We start from the raw sequence: 14,199 nt of genomic DNA on the forward strand, positions 1-14,199 counted from the left end.
CTAGACAAGTCATCCAGTTCTTTGGTGAGAAAAGGAGGTTCGTTCTCCCAAGTCTCATTTCCAAATAACTTGTCATTTAGCTTCATGATTGCTCCAAGGTATTTAGCAACTTGCTCTTCAGTGACATACTCATCCTCTTCAGAGGAGGAATACTCATCAGAGCTCATGAAAGGCAGAAGTAAGTCCAATAGAATCTCTATGGTCTCATTTTGAGCCTCAGATTCCCATGGTTCCTCATTGGGGAACTCAGTGGAGGCTAGTGCACGCCCATTGAGGTTTTCCTCAGTAGCGTTCACTTCCTCTCCTTCCTCTCCAAATTCGGCCATGTTTATGGCCTTGCACTCTCCTTTTGGATTTTCTTCTGTATTGCTTGGAAGAGTACTAGGAGGGAGTTCAGTAACTTTCTTGCTCAGCTGACCCACTTGTGCCTCCAAATTCCTAATGGAGGATCTTGTTTCAGTCATGAAACTTTGAGTGGTTTTGATTAGATCAGAGACCATGGTTGCTAAGTCAGAGGGGTTCTGCTTAGAATTCTCTGTCTGTTGCTGAGAAGATGATGGAAAAGGCTTGCCATTGCTAAACCTGTTGAAACCTTGTTGAGGTCTCTCTTGATTCTTCCATGAGAAATTTGGGTGATTTCTCCATGAAGAGTTATAGGTGTTTCCATAGGGTTCTCCTAGGTAATTCACCTCTTCCATTGAAGGGTTCTCAGGATCATAAGCTTCATCTTCAGATGAAGCATCCTTAGTACTGTTTGGTGCATTTTGCATTCCAGACAGACTTTGAGAAATTAAATTGACTTGCTGAGTCAATATTTTGTTCTGAGCCAATATGGCATTCAGAGTATCAATCTCAAGAACTCCTTTCTTCTGATTAGTCCCATTGTTCACAGGGTTCCTTTCAGAAGTGTACATGAATTGGTTATTTGCAACCATTTCAATTAGCTCTTGAGCTTCTGTAGGCGTCTTCTTCAGATGAAGAGATCCTCCAGCAGAGCTATCCAAAGACATCTTGGATAGTTCAGAGAGACCATCATAGAAAATACCTATGATGCTCCATTCAGAAAGCATGTCAGAAGGATATTTTCTGATCAATTGTTTGTATCTTTCCCAAGCTTCATAGAGGGATTCTCCTTCCTTCTGTCTGAAGGTTTGGACTTCCACTCTAAGCTTACTCAATTTTTGAGGTGGAAAGAACTTTGCCAAGAAGGCATTGACTAGCTTTTCCCATGAGTCCAGGCTTTCTTTAGGTTGTGAGTCTAACCATGTCCTAGCTCTGTCTCTTACAGCAAAAGGGAATAGCATAAGTCTGTAGACCTCAGGGTCAACCCCATTAGTCTTGACAGTGTCACAGATTTGCAAGAATTCAGCTAAGAACTGATGAGGATCTTCCAATGGAAGTCCATGGAACTTGCAATTCTGTTGCATTAGAAAAACTAATTGAGGCTTAAGCTCAAAGTTGTTTGCTCCAATGGCAGGGATAGAGATGCTTCTCCCATAGAAGTCGGGAGTAGGTGCAGTAAAGTCACCCAGCACCTTCCTTGCATTGTTGGCATTGTTGTTATTTTCGGCTGCCATGGGTTCTTCTTCTTTGAAGATTTCTGTTAGGTCCTCTACAGAGAGTTGTGCCTTAGCTTCTCTTAGCTTTTGCTTCAAGGTCCTTTCAGGTTCAGGGTCAGCTTCAACAAGAATGCCTTTGTCTTTGTTCCTGCTCATATGAAAGAGAAGAGAACAAGAAAATATGGAATCCTCTATGTCACAGTATAGAGATTTCTTGAGGTTTCAGAGGAACAGAAAAATAGATGGAAGAGGTAGAGGAATTCAAACTTAGTCAGATAGAGTTCGAATTGTGCATTGAGGAGGAGTGGTACTCCAGAAATAGAAGGATATGAGAAGAGAGGAAGAAATTTTCGAAAATTAAGTGTAAGATTTTGAAAACATTTTGAAAAACTTGAATTGATTTTCGAAAACTAAGAATGGAGAAGAAACCAAGTAATTTTAGAAAAAGATTTTGAAATTAGAATTTAAAAAGATATGATTGAAAACTATTTTGAAAAAGATGTGATTAAAAAGATATGATTGAAAAGTTATGCTTTTTTTTTTAAAGATATGATTGAAAAGATATGATTTGAAAACAATTTAAAAAGATTTGATTTTTTAAAAATTAATGACTTTCCTAACAAGAAAAGATATGATTCAAACATTAAACCTTTCTCAACAGAAAAGGCAACATACTTAAAATGTTGAATCAAATCATTAATTGATAGTAAGTATCTTTGAAAAAGGAAAGAAATTGATTTTGAAAAAGGTTTGATTGAAAAGATATGATTTGAAAAAGATTTGATTTTGAAAAACTTTGAAAACTTGAAAAAAAATTGATTTGAAAACAAAATCTTCCCTCTTGTGCCATCCTGGCGTTAAACGCCCAGAATGGTGCACATTCTGGCGTTTAACGCCCAATGCACTACCTTTTTGGGCGTTAAACGCCCAACCAGGCACCCTGGCTGGCGTTTAAACGCCAGTCTGTCCTTCTTTACTGGGCGTTTTGAACGCCCAGCTTTTTCTGTGTAATTCCTCTGCTGCATGTTCTGAATCTTCAGTTCCCTGTACTATTGACTTGAAAACAGAACCAAGATCAAATAAACAATGCATGCAAGACACCAAACTTAAAATAAGACACTAGACTCAAACATGAAACATAAAATATTTTTGGTTTTTTTTATGATTTTGTAAATTTTTTTTTTTGGATTTTTCGAAAATTAAGTGGAAGAAGAAAATAAAGGTATCAAAATTCTTAATGAGAATTCCAAGAATCATGCAATGTTAGTCTAAAGCTTCAGTCTAAAGGAATTAGACATGAATAGGCAAGCTTCAGCAGGACATTGCTTTCAAGAGCTAAATTGATGATAATCAATCAGCTTTGGTGATGATAAGAACATCACCTTGAAATACTAGAATTCATTCTTAAGAACTCTGAAAAATACCTAATCTAAGAAACAAGATGAACCGTCAGTTGTCCATACTCGAACAATCCCCGGCAACGGCGCCAAAAACTTGGTGTGCGAAATCGTGATCACTACAACTTCGCACAACTAACCAGCAAGTGCACTGGGTCGTCCAAGTAATAAACCTTACGCGAGTAAGGATCGATCCCACGGAGATTGTTGGTATGAAGCAAGCTATGGTCACCTTGTAAATCTCAGTCAGGCAGACTCAAATGGGTATAGATGATGAATAAAACATAAAGATAAAGATAGAGATACTTATGTATATCATTGGTGAGAGCTTCAGATAAGCGTATGAAGATGCTTGGTCCCTTCCGTCTCTCTGCTTTCCTACTGTCTTCATCCAATCCTTCTTACTCCTTTCCATGGCAAGCTTATGCAAGGGTTTCACCGTTGTCAGTGGCTACCTCCCATCCTCTCATTGGAAATGTTCAACGCACCCTGTCACGGCACGGCTATCCATCTGTCGGTTCTCAATCAGGCCGGAATAGAATCCAGTGATTCTTTTGCGTCTGTCACTAACGCCCCGCCCTCAGGAGTTTGAAGCACGTCACAGTCATTCAATCATTGAATCCTACTCAGAATACCACAGACAAGGTTAGACCTTCCGGATTCTCTTGAATGCCGCCATCAGTTCTTGCCTATACCACGAAGACTCTGATCTCACGGAATGGCTGGCTCGTTTGTCAGGCGAGCAACCATGCATTGTGTATCAGGAATCCAAGAGATATTCACCCAATCTAAGGTAGAACGGAGGTGGTTGTCAGTCACACGTTTATAGGTGAGAATGATGATGAGTGTCACGGATCATCACATTCATCAAGTTGAAGATCAAGTGATATCTTGGACAAAGAACAAGCGGAATTGAATAGAAGAACAATAGTAATTGCATTAATACTCGAGGTACAGCAGAGCTCCACACCTTAATCTATGGTGTGTAGAAACTCCACCGTTGAAAATACATAAGAACAAGAGTGATCATTGGTTTCGGCCCCAGAGAGGGAACCAGAAGAACCAAGATGAAAATACAATAGTAAAAGGTCCTATTTATAGGAAACTAGTAGCTTAAGAATTACAAAGATGAGTAAAAGACATAAAAAATCCACTTCCGGGCCCACTTGGTGTGTGCTTGGGCTGAGCAATGAAGCATTTTTCGTGTAGAGACTCTTCTTGGAGTTAAACGCCAGCTTTTATGCCAGTTTGGGCGTTTAACTCCCATTTTGGTGCCAGTTCCGGCGTTTAACGCTGGGAATTCTAAAGGTGACTTTGAACGCCGGTTTGGGCCATCAAATCTTAGGCAAAGTATGGACTATTATATATTGCTGGAAAGCCCAGGATGTCTACTTTTCAACGCCGTTGAGAGCGCGCCAATTGGGCTTCTGTAGCTCCAGAAAATCCACTTCGAGTGCAGGGAGGTCAGAATCCAACAACATCTGCAGTCCTTTTCAGCCTCTGAATCAGATTTTTGCTCAGGTCCCTCAATTTCAGCCAGAAAATACCTGAAATCATAGAAAAACACACAAACTCATAGTAAAGTCCAGAAAAGTGATTTTTAACTAAAAACTAATAAAAATATACTAAAAACTAACTAAATCCTACTAGAAACATACTAAAAACAATGCCAAAAAGCGTACAAATTATCCGCTCATCATCGCGCCCATGTGTTAACGACATTCTTCTTTACCTTGGCATCATTATCACTCGTACTGCCCTCCTCTTTGCTCTATCCCTTTGACTTCATATCCCTTTCTCTTCTCTCTTTTCAGGATGGCCACCAGAAAGGGTAAAGAGAAAGACTCTACAACGAGCACCAGTTGAGGAACCACAACCCCCGCCCACCTGCACATCTTTGCATGCACCGAGGACGGTGCAATCTTTAAGTGTGGGGAGGTCGATACCGATCTCCACGGGTTAGTTAGTCCCTTCTCAACACCAATTTTTGTTTTTCATTGTTGCATTTGCATGTTTGATTGCATGTTTGTTTGATTTTGTGCATATTTTACCACTTGATTGAAGTAATATTTTCTTTTTCAAGAAACTTTTTATAGTATTTCACTAATTTAAATTAAAACCTTTTTGAAAACACTTGTATGAAGAAATATTATTTTGGAACATAGTTTAGAGCTCGAACACACAAAACTAGTGAGATTTTGAGCCTATTTGATTGGTTTCATTTTATCAATTAATATATTTTATTTTTGTGTGTTATTCTCTCTAAAATTATAATCTTTATCTTGCTTAATTCTATATTTCCATTGTTTGATGTATGCATGCACTTATATGATTGAGGCCTTGTTTCACTAAGCTTACATACCCATATGGCCTTACCCTTCCATCATCCTTTGCAAACCAATTTGAGCCTATTTTACCCATTTGTTCTTTACTTTAGCTCATTACTAACTCTAAGCGGAAAACAATAATGTCCTTAATTTGAATCCTTGATTAGCTTAGACTAGTAAACGTGCTCATGATTTAAGTGTGGGAAAGTTGGATTTGAAAATATTTGGTTTGAGTAATTGGGTGTTGTATATTTTAGCGAAAATGTGCAAAATAATAGTTGAGCACATATCATTGCATTCAATACTTTAATCATATGCATTGAGAAAAATAAAAGAAAAATAATAAAAAAAATAAAGAAGAGAAAAATAGAAAAAAGTGAATATTGAAAAGAAAAAGAGCGAATAATAAAAGGGGACAAAATGCCCCAAAGTAAGTGTTAGTATCAATGCATATGTTCTGAACTCAAATTTAGGATGCATGAATATGTGGAAAACACGGTTAATGGGAAGTTAGATTTTGCATTTTAATTGAATGGATTGTCTTAAGTTAGGTGGAAAGTTTATGTTAATTAAGGATTCAGATTTTAGTCCACTTGGCCAAATACAATCCTACCTTGACCCTAACCCCATTACAACCCTTAAAAGACCTCTTGATTTGTGTATTGGTGCATTAAATTTCTGTTGATTGTTAGATGAAGAGCAAGCTATAGAAAGCAAGATTAGTAGAGAATTGAGAGAATTGACCCTAGACACTTGAGAGTTAGAATGATATACACTACCAGTAAGGGTTCAGTGCTTAATTCTATGTTCCCTGCTTTCATGAGCTATCTTCTTCTTGCAAGTTATTTTTATTGTATTTTGTGATTTGAATTAGTGAAATCCAGTTCATATTTGTTCTTGGAAGATTTATTTACTTTTTCACCAAGTAGGTAGAATCATCTTTGCATGTAGTTGCATTCATATAGATAGGTTGCATTTCATACATTCTATCATTCCTCTTCACTCCTTTATAGCTTCTCTTGAGCTTAGCATGAGGACATGCTAATGTTTAAGTGTGGGGAGGTTGATAAACCACTATTTTATGGTTTATCTTGTGCTTAATTGAGTGGATTTTATCAATCTTTCATACACTTATTCATACTAAATGCATGAGTTTACATTATCCTTCTTGATTTTGTGCTATGATTGAAAACATGCTTCTTTGGTCTTAATTTTGCTATGTTTAATCCTCTCTTATTACCATTAGATGCCTTGATATGTGTGTTAAGTGATTACAGGAATTACAGGACAGGAATGGCTTAGAGAATGGAAATGAAGCATGCAAAAGTGGAAGGAATACAAGAAGTTGAAGGAACTGAAAAGCTGTCAGCCTGACCCTCTCGCACTAAAATGATCATAACTTGAGCTACAGTGGTCCAAATGATGCGGTTCCACTTGCGTTGGAAAGCTAACGTCCGAAGCTTCAATTTAATATATAATTTGCCATAGTGGCCGTACAGATAGACGACGCGAACGCGCGCTTCACACGGACGCGTCGCATCTGTGAATCTCATTCCACGCAAACGCGTGGATGACGCCTCCGCGTCACTTTGCCGCAACCTGTACGGACCAGATTTCACAATTAGCGATTTCTGGGCTATTTCTAACCCAATTTTCGGTCCAGAAAACACAGATTAGAGGCTATAAAGTGGGGAAATGTAACCATTCATAATTATGCTTTTCATAATTCATAATTTTTAGTTTTAGATGTAGTTTTTAGAGGGAGAGGTTCTCTCCTCTCTCTTAGGATTTAGGATTAGGATTCCTCTTAAAGGATTTAGGATTTATCTCATCTGCATATCAGGTTCAATATTCCTTTATTTTGACTTCTCTTTTTTTTAATTGTATATGTTGCCAATTTAGCTTAATGACATTCATGTTATGATTTTCTTAATTAATATAATTTGAGGTATTTCAGACTTATGATTGTTTTCTCTAATTTATGTTATTGATGCTTGGGCTCTATCCAAATTATTTTCATTCAAGTATATTTTATTTCCTTTTGGCTTTGGTTGATTAATTGGTAACTCTTGAGTTGTCAAACTCAACAGTGGTTGAAATTGGCAGATTCTAATTGATCTAGATCGCTCTAAATCTAGTCTTTCCACAGGGATTGACTAGGACTTGAGGATCAAACTAATTAGTCCACTTGACTTTCCTTTGCTTTAGTAAAGGTTAACTAAGTGGGATTAAAACCCAATTCTCATCACATCTGATAAGGGTAACGAGGATACGACTTCCAATTTCTCATATCCTCCCAAAAGTTTATTTTACAGTTATTTATTTATTTTACTTGTCATTTAACATACTTCTTCCTCACTTTCAAAACCCCAATTTACAAGACTCATAACTAATAATAAGAACATACCTCCCTGCAATTCCTTGAGAAGACGACCCGAGGTTTAAATACTTCGGTTATCAATTTTATCAGGGGTTTGTTACTTGTGACAACCAAATATTTGTACGAAGAGATTTTCTGTTGGTTTAGAATCTATACTTACAACGCGACTATATTTTTATAAAATTCTTTACTAGCAAAAATCCTAACGTCAAAATGGTGCCGTTGCCAGGGTATTGCAAACGTGTGCCTTATTATTGGTTATTGTAAATATTTTTTTCTTTTACTTGTTTCTTTGTTTCTTCTCTTCCCCCTTTATTCCTGACAACTACTATGAATTCTCACCCCTCTCGCTTTGAGTTTGGTTCTAATTTTATTGCAAGGAATGGAAGCTATAACAGGACTATACATCAAGGTCTAAGCAATCAAAGATGGATGGAGCCAAGAGGATCTAATCATCCCTTTAGGCAACAACACACTCCTAGATATCATGGACAAAGACCATTCTACAATGCATACCCAACTGATAGATTTGGTGGACCACCTTGTAGCTACCAACAAGCCCCACCCTATGCTCAGAGACCACCCTTTCAACATAACCTTAACCCACCATACTCACAAGCTTCTTTTCACCATTCGCCACCATATGATCCTTATCTGCCCCAACGTCAATCCAATTACTCCCAAGAACCACCACTCCCCTATGCACCATGTCCATATCCATTAAGCCAAGAATCACAGGTTCGCTTCGAAGAGTCAGTAAACCAATTTAATGCAACCCTTCATTAACTGGAGCAAGCAATAAATTAATTATCTTTCAGACGTTCGGACACTCAGGGAACTCCTATGGCTTTATGTGAAGAATCTAATGAAGAACGTAGTGTGAAGAAGACACTAGAAGCTCCAGTGGACAACATAGAGCATAACTTCGTACTAGAACAAGTAGAGGACGCTGTCATTGTAGAAGAAGAAGAGTTGGTTGAAGATTTAGGAGATGCCAAACCGCCACCTGAATCTAGAGTTTTGGAGAATTCCGTCAAGGACGCTATAATTGATGCTAAGGAGGATAGTGCACAACCCCCAAAGCAGGTATCTTATGGAGAACTTGACGGAATTACCCAAGACACATGCTTCCTTGATGATGATGATCACAAGTCAAGTCCTCTTAGTAATGAACTTGCATCCGCAAGTGAATTCATTGAGACAGAAGAATCTTCCCCAAGTGAATATGAAGATGATGCTGAGGTCGACTTCTCTCAACCTCCTATTTATGACTCAAGTGATGAGGAAGATATCAATGACTTTGATCAAGACATGGTTGAATTTGAAGAAGTTTGCAAGGAAGTGGAGAAATTCACAGAAGACCACAAGGGAGTAGAGCTTGCAGAACCACTGGAAATACCTATCCCAAGGCCACTACCACCCAACACAAACTTCAAGTGGGTAAAATCCTTAACCTTTATCTTCAATTTTCCACTTGAATATGGTTTGCTTGAAACAAATGGCCAGCTTAAAGCTCTCTGCGGCTTTAAGAGCAAAAGGGAAATGACCCGCACTCAACGCTGGTATGCAAGATTCAATGAGGCTTCGCACTTCAATTTGAGGTGCGAAGATTGGTGTCAAGCTCAATCGAAAGGTTCTTGGAAGCTGTTTGGTCACTGCAGTGAGAATTCAGACTACTCACCACCTGGCTGGAAAGATGTAGATCAAGACAAAGACGGGTGTAGAAGAAAAGTTTGGGATTCTAGAGTCTGTTCTGACATTCAACACCCCGGGAGCCTTGAAGCCTGTTTGAACTCACGTAAGGGCTTTACATGCCTCGTTTGGGACCCCGGAGGCTGTTGGAATTCCAAATATTGGTGGAGATTTCTGGATGAATTCAAGCACAAGCCACCATAACAGGAAGCTCATCAAATGTCCAACTTAAGGACTTTAACTAAAAGTGCTAGGTGGGAGACAACCCACCATGGTATGATCGTTCCCTTTCTATTTTGCTTTGTTTTTGAATTTTGTTTGAACCAAGAATTTCTGCATAACATTCATTGCATTTTGCATTCTGCATACTGCATAAAGAAAAAAAAGAAAAAAAACACGCACGCGACGCGACAGCGTCGTGATGAGCGGATAATTTGTATGCTTTTTGGCATTGTTTTTAGTATATTTTTAGTATGATCTAGTTAGTTTTTAGTATATTTTTATTAGTTTTTAGTTAAAATTCACTTTTCTGGACTTTACTATGAGTTTGTGTGTTTTTCTGTGATTTCAGGTATTTTCTGGCTGAAATTGAGGGACCTGAGCAAAAATCTGATCCAGAGACTCAAAAGGACTGCAGATGCTGTTGGATTCTGACCTCCCTGCACTCGAAGTGGATTTTCTGGAGCTACAGAAGCCCAATTGGCGCGCTCTCAACGGCGTTGGAAAGTAGACATCCTGGGCTTTCCAGCAATATATAATAGTCCATACTTTGCCCAAGATTTGATGGCCCAAACCGGCGTTCAAAGTCACCTCAAGAAATTCCAGCGTTAAACGCCGGAACTGGCACCTAATTGGGAGTTAAACGCCCAAACTGGCACTAAAGCTGGCGTTTAACTCCAAGGAGAGTCTCTACACGAAATTGCTTCATTGCTCAGCCCAAGCACACACCAAGTGGGCCCGGAAGTGGATTTTTATGTCATTTACTCATCTATGTACTAGTTTTCTATAAGTAGGACCTTTTACTATTGTATTAAGAGACTTTTGGTAGCTATCTTTGTTTTATGCTATCTTAGACCTTTGGGAGGCTGGCCATTCGGCCATGCCTAGACCTTGTTCTTATGTATTTTCAACGGTGGAGTTTCTACACACCATAGATTAAGGTGTGGAGCTCTGCTGTACCTCGAGTATTAATGCAATTACTATTGTTCTTCCATTCAATTCCACTTGTTCTTTGTCCAAGATATCACTTGTTCTTCAACTTGATGAAGGTGATGATTGACGCCCATCACCATTCTCACCCATGAACAAGGTGACTGACAACCATTCTTGTTTTACAAGCATCTGAGGCTTAGTGAATATCTCTTGGATTCCTGATTGCACGATGCATGGTTGATCGCCTGACAACCGAGTGCTCGCCTGACAAACGAGCCAACCATTCCGTGAGATCAGAGTCTTCGTGGTATAGGCAAGAACTGATGGCAGCATTCAAGAGAATCCGGAAGGTCTAACCTTGTCTGAGGTATTCTGAGTAGGATTCAATGACTGAATGACTGTGACGTGCTTCAAACTCCTAGCAGGCTAGGGCGTTAGTGACAGACGCAAAAGTATCGATGGATATTATTCCGGCCTGACCGAGAACCGACAGCTGAATTCCGCTATGCCGTGACAGGACATATGCAATCGCTTTCACTGAGAGGATGGGAGGTAGCTGCTGACAACAGTGAAACCCTACACGAGCTTGCCATGGAAAGGAGTAAGAAGAATTGGATGAAGACAGTAGGAAAGCAGAGAGACGGAAGAGAAGGCATCTTCATACACTTGTCTGAAGCTCTTACACCAATGATATACATAAGTATCACTATCTTTATCTTTATATTATTTTCGTTCATCATCATATACAATTGAGTTTGCCTGACTAAGATTTACAAGATGACCATAGCTTGCTTCAATGCTAACAATCTCCGTGGGATCGACCCTTACTCACGTAAGGTATTACTTGGACGACCCAGTGCACTTGCTGGTTAGTTGTGCGAAGTTGTGTAATGCCATGGAATTGAACCACCAAGTTTTTGGAGTTCATGACCAGGGATTATGAGAGTTGTGAAAAGTATTGTTCACAATTTCGCGCACCAAGTTTTTGGCGCCGTTGCCGGGGATTGTTCAAGTTTTGAGCAAGCTTTTGGTAACAATGCCTGGGATTGTTCTAGTTTGGACAACTGACGGTTCATCTTGTTGCTTAGATTAGGTATTTATTTTTTTTCGAAATTCTTGAAGATGAATTCTAGAGTTTCATGATGATTTGTTGAAATCTGGCTGGCTGAGAAGCCATGTCTAATCTAATTGGACCGAGGTTTCAACTTATCACCACAGGAGCGTGTTGATTTTCATCAATTTTGCTTTTGGAGCAGTGATCTGCTAAGATTTGGCTGACCTTTGGTCATGTCTAGTGTTTTGGACCGAAGCTTTCTTTGAAAGCTTGGCTGGCTGTGAAGCCATGTCTAATTCCTGGACCGGAGTCTTAGACTAGCATTGCACTGATTCCTGGAAATTCTCATTAAGAATTTTGATACCTTTTCCCACTTAATTTTCGAAAAAACCCAAAAAAAAAATTACAAATTCATAAAAACCAAAAATATTTGATGTTTCTTGCTTGAGTCTAGAGTCTCATCTTAAGTTTGGTGTCAAATGCATGTTTTTGTTACATTTTTCGAATCCATGCATATATTTCTTTGTTTTGATCTTTGAATTCTTTTGGCTTGAGTATTTATGTGTCTCATATAGTGTCAGTAGTACACAAACTGCTAAGTTTGGTGTCTTGCATGCATTGTTATTTGATTCTTGTTGCATTTTGATTATAAAAAAATCCAAAAATAATTTTAATTTGTGTCTTTTCAAGTCAATAATACAAAGAATTGAAGATTCAGAACATACTGCAGAGGAATTATACAGAAAAAGCTGAGCATTCAAAAATGCCCAGTGAAGAAGGCAGACTGGCGTTTAAACGCCAGCCAGGGTACCTGGTTGGGCGTTTAACGCCCAAAGAGGTAGCATTTTGGGCGTTAAACGCCAGAATGTATACCATTCTGGGCGTTTAACGCCAGGATGGTGCTAGGAGGAAGATTTTGTTTTCAAATCAATTTTTTTTCAAGTTTTCAAAGTTTTTCAAAATCAAATCTTTTTCAAATCATATCTTTTCAATCAAATGTTTTCAAAATCAATTTCTTTCCTTTTTCAAAGATACTTACTAACAATTAATGATTTGATTGAACATTTTTTGCCTTTTTTGTTGAGGAAGGTTTTATGTTTGAATCATATCTTTTCTTGTTAGGCAAGTCATTAATTTTCAAAATCAAATCTTTTTCAAATCATATCTTCTCAATCACATCTCTTTAAAACTAATCATATCTTCTTAACCACATCTTTTTTCAAAATAGTTTTCAATCAAATCTTTCTAATTTATAATTTCAAAATCTTTTTCAAAAATCACTTGATTTCTTTTCCACTTTCAATTTTCGAAAATCAATTAAGTGTTTTTCAAAATGTTTTCAAAATCTTTTAATTGAATTTTCGAAAATCCACTTCCCTCCTTCTCACATCCTTCTATTTATGGAGTACCACTCCTTCTAAATGCACAATTCGAACCTTATCTAAGTAAAGTTCGAATTCTTCTTCTCCTTCTTCTTTCTATTTCTCTTTTCCTCTGACACTTCAAGGAATCTCTATACTGTGACATAGAGGATTCCATATTTTCTTTTTCTCTCCTCTTTCATATGAGCAGGAGCAGAGACAAAGGCATTCTTGTTGAAGCTGATCCTGAACCTGAAAGGACCTTGAAGAGAAAGCTAAGAGAAGCTAAAGCACAACTCTCTTTAGAGGACCTGACCGAATTCTTCAAGGAAGAAGAACACATGGCAGCCGAAAACAACAACAATGCCAACAATGCAAGGAAGGTGCTGGGTGACTTCACTGCACCTACTCCTGATTTCTATGGGAGAAGCATCTCTATCCCTGCCATTGGAGCAAACAACTTTGAGCTTAAGCCTCAATTAGTTTCTCTAATGCAACAGAATTGCAAGTTCCATGGACTTCCAATGGAAGATCCTCATCAGTTCTTAGCTGAATTCTTGCAAATCTGTGACACAGTCAAGACTAATGGGGTTAACCCTGAGGTCTACAGACTGATGCTATTCCCTTTTGCTGTAAGAGACAGAGCTAGAATATGGTTGGATTCTCAACCTAAAGAAAGCCTGGACTCTTGGGAAAAGCTAGTCAATGCCTTCTTGGCAAAGTTCTTTCCACCACAAAGATGGAGTAAGCTTAGAGTGGAAGTCCAAACCTTCAGACAGAAGGATGGAGAATCCCTCTATGAAGCTTGGGAAAGATACAAACAATTGATCAGAAGATGTCCCTCAGACATGCTTTCTGAATGGAGCATCATAGGTATTTTCTATGATGGTCTCTCTGAACTATCCAAGATGTCTTTGGATAGCTCTGCTGGAGGATCTCTTCATCTGAAGAAGACGCCTGCAGAAGCTCAAGAATTGATTGAAATGGTTGCAAATAACCAATTCATGTACACTTCTGAAAGGAATCCTGTGAACAATGGGACTAGTCAGAAGAAAGGAGTTCTTGAGATTGACACTCTGAATGCCATATTGGCTCAGAACAAGATATTGACTCAACAAGTCAACTTGATTTCTCAAAGTCTGTCTGGAATGCAAAATGCACCAAACAGTACTAAGGATGCTTCATCTGAGGAAGAAGCTTATGATCCTGAGAACCCTTCCATGGAAGAGGTGAATTACCTAGGAGAACCCTATGGAAACACCTATAATTCTTCATGG

At 38.5% G+C, this 14,199-nt stretch overlaps 1 non-coding gene across 1 annotated transcript; it reads right to left on the reverse strand.

Annotated features, from left to right (window-relative positions):
• Nucleotides 1–13,668: 13,668 nt before the first annotated feature.
• On the reverse strand, nt 13,669–13,776 carry LOC130947126 (small nucleolar RNA R71). The gene has a single exon (XR_009072535.1). It is a non-coding gene; the product is annotated as a small nucleolar RNA R71 (small nucleolar RNA).
• Nucleotides 13,777–14,199: the final 423 nt, after the last annotated feature.

This window comes from Arachis stenosperma, chromosome 8, assembly GCF_014773155.1.
Source record: "Arachis stenosperma cultivar V10309 chromosome 8, arast.V10309.gnm1.PFL2, whole genome shotgun sequence".
Taxonomy (NCBI): domain Eukaryota; kingdom Viridiplantae; phylum Streptophyta; class Magnoliopsida; order Fabales; family Fabaceae; genus Arachis; species Arachis stenosperma.